This window comes from Electrophorus electricus, chromosome 10, assembly GCF_013358815.1.
Source record: "Electrophorus electricus isolate fEleEle1 chromosome 10, fEleEle1.pri, whole genome shotgun sequence".
NCBI lineage: Eukaryota > Metazoa > Chordata > Actinopteri > Gymnotiformes > Gymnotidae > Electrophorus > Electrophorus electricus.
This window is the reverse complement of record NC_049544.1, coordinates 13,724,023-13,727,312: the sequence shown is the minus strand read 5'-3', so window position 1 is coordinate 13,727,312 and position 3,290 is coordinate 13,724,023. Positions and strand designations below refer to the sequence as shown.

The window sequence follows — 3,290 nt, the reverse complement described above, 5'->3', positions numbered from 1 at the left end:
CAACACAGAACCTGGCAATGTAACATGAACAAACAATATTGATGACGAAGATACAGAGCTAAACAAGGAAGGCAACATGCAGCAAAGGTAACCAAACACAGAGAACAAACAAGATCGAACTAAACACAGAGAACAAACGAGATCGGACTAAACACAGAGAAAAAAGAGATCAGACCAAAAACACCAAGAACAAACGAGATCGAACCAGAAACACCGAGAATAAACGAGATCGAACCAGAACGGGGAACGCTCCGGTCTGTGGACATGACACTAATAAATAAGCCTGATAATCGAGTCCCCACTAATGTTTATGCAAAGTTATAACTACATCACTAAGATCATAACTTTGGAATAAATTAGCCATAACCTCAGCAAAAACCATCTAAAACACCACAAGAACAGGTGTCTCAAATGAATAGGTTTATGATATAGTTCCACTAACTACAATTAGTTCAAAACTATGGTCCTGTTCTTCGCACTTTGAGTTATATCATTTGGGAATTATAGAGATTAATTCTTCTGTTTTTTATATCCACTTTCCATTTGCTTCTGGCATTGAAGGCTGTTGTAGCCTGGCTGTTGTAGTCATGAGTGAGTGAAGAGTTAAATAAATGCATGACTCTGCTGTTTAGTATGATAAAAAGGGTGCTGACCTAGTTTATAGTGGGTGCAGGTTTATTTGACTCTCAAGGATAACCCTCAATTAGTTTCATTAGAGCTAGGGCCATGTCCACTTTCTCCATTGCCAATTTAATTAATTAAAACAATATTGATGCTCCATTTTCAGGCAATGATTCTTTTCCTGTGTCAGTCCAGTGTAATTATTCTCAGAATTGATTACTGAGCTATCACAGAGATGGCATGCTTAGGAACAAAGACATAAAGGTATAATGTTCTACTCATATACATGATGATGAGGAATGAATGTTGGTATTACCATTTTTCTGGACACAGATTAATTCTAATCTTGGGTTACATATCATTTTAAAGATGGGTTTAGTTTAATCTAACGTAGAAATTAAAATGAGATATTGAGTTACTGACAAAAGTAGTAACTGAGAAAAAAGTAGAAAATTGAGAATATAGTACCTTGTCAAAATGCTGTAAAATAAAATTAAGAAAGTTGGGTTGGGGCAGTGTGTAACGCGGGAGGGGTGGAGAGCGAATACACTTGCGAAGTGCGCGTTGGATGTTATGTGAAACTGAACTAACTAGGGAAGCCATAATATAAGGGATGGATGGGATAGAATAAGTAAATGTATTTATTAACAGACACAGACTAACAATACCGACTAGAAAAAAAAAGAAAAAACAGACAAACATAAGAGGAACAGGCTAACAGAACAATAACATGCTAATAGGGTTAGGGCGAGACTAAGTTAGACAAAATAACGTTAACTAAAGCATACAGAGAAAATATTACAGACGAGGGAACAGCAGAGAACTAAACAAGGAAACATAGTGTGACGATTGGCCACCCTCCCGGCATCCCGGTTTTATAATTTCTCCGTTGTGTCTTTGTTTTTCCTTCTCTTTCTTGTTCCGCTCCTTGGTTTCGTTTTCTCCGCCCCTTGTCTGTTCCTTCATTTCAGTCCGTGTTTTGGTTCCCCCTGTTCCCATTTTCACCTGAGTCTGGTTAGTGCCTGATTGTATTGGTTATTTAAGCCCTGTTTTGTCTTCGAGTTTATTGGTTATTTTGGTAAGTTTGTTCATGTGTGAAGATGCCGTTATCGCAGTTGTTTTATTTGTACACTTAGTTCGTGTGTTACTTGCCTTAGTGTTTTCCCCTTTGTCTCTGTTTGTTAGCCTCCCGTGTTTTTGTTAATCTCGCTCATTTAATAGCCTCATGCATTTGCATTCTGTCTCTCGCCTTGTCCCTGCTAAAACATTAAAGAATAACCAACCACAAGAATGCAGCAGGAGGACCTCTCTAAGTAACGTCGTGTTCCGTCCGCGTCAGCTCAGCCACCACCGCACAATGGTTTACTACCGAAAGGGGACATAGATTACATCGGGGCCCTGCTCTCTACGCTTAGAGAGATGAAACCTTTGGCTCTACCCTCGCTTATGGCCACACACAGTGAGTGTAATGGGGAGGGTAAGTCTATAGTAACATTATGTCATGCAATGCCGCATTTACTTTCAACACTTGACGTGCCCTAATCCCACGGAGTTTATGAAGATAGTGTTTTTGAAAACATTTCTCCAGGGTAAAGCGCTTGCATGGGCTGAAATAAAACTCCAGCACAGGGCTCAGGAGGCTATAACGGTGGATTTTCTCCAGAGAGTTGACAGAGGGTTCTCTCTACACGATTTGCTCCACCAAAATAGCCTGCTGTAGCTGCCAGACTCCCTATCAGTCCCTGTCTCTGGTGTGAAGGAAACCAACCAGCAGTCCCCACCTCCAGCGAGAGAGATGCCGCCCGTCCTGATCCTGTTCCAGTCCCCAGCACGAGAGATGCCGCAAGTCATGTTCCTGGCATAGTGGATGCCACCAGTTCTGTTCCTGTTCTTGGCCTAGTGGTGGCTGCCTGGCCTGTTTTTGCCACCAAAGAGGTCTCTCAGCCTGTTCCTGTTCCATGTGTCAAGTCTGTACCTGTAGGTGCGCCCTTCACATATCCCTGCAGCACCGCTGACTGCCACAGCCACGCCTCCGGACCCCCTGTACCCACCGGGGGTTTGATGTGGCATCAAAGTTACCCTGCCCATCCCAGTACCTGTATCCATGCCAATTGTATATTTTGTTCCCGTGTCTGTTGTCCTGAATATACTTCTCTGTTCTTGCTTCTGTTCCTAAAACTGTTCCCGCTACCAGCATGTCTCCTCTCCTGACTCTGTGCCCGCCTCCTGTTCCAGCCACATTGCCGGTCCGACTCCCCTCCCCTTCCCTGTCCTACTTACATCCCTCAATCTGCCCTGATTCCTGCACCTGTCCAGGGTTTGGCCTTGTATCACGTATATGGTCCCTGTCTGTAGTCCTGCCCCTAGCCCAGCTTCCGCTTCTTTGTTTGCTCTGCGTGTCCCCCCCCGTCGGTCTCCTATCCTGTCTCCTCATCCTTTTGGCCCTGTCTCTGCCTTGTACAGCCCTTTTGTTCCTGCTCTTTACTGACCTCCTGCCTCTGTTTCTGGGTCTTGTCCCTGCTCCACATCTTACCCATTCTGCTTGTCTGTGTCATATCCTGGTTCTGTGTTTTTGTTTTGGGTTTCTTTTGCATGCTCCAGTGTTGCACGCTTCGGTGGGGGGTTCTGTGATGATCGGCCACTCTCCTGGTGTCCCTGTTTTATGATTT

The 3,290-nt window shown here is 44.0% G+C and overlaps 1 long non-coding RNA gene across 1 annotated transcript; it reads left to right on the top strand.

Annotated features, from left to right (window-relative positions):
- The first annotated feature begins 1,618 nt into the window (after positions 1–1,618).
- On the top strand, positions 1,619–3,290 carry LOC113573047. Its single transcript, XR_003410175.2, has 3 exons — positions 1,619–1,699; positions 1,895–2,098; positions 2,210–3,290. It is a non-coding gene; the product is annotated as an uncharacterized LOC113573047 (long non-coding RNA).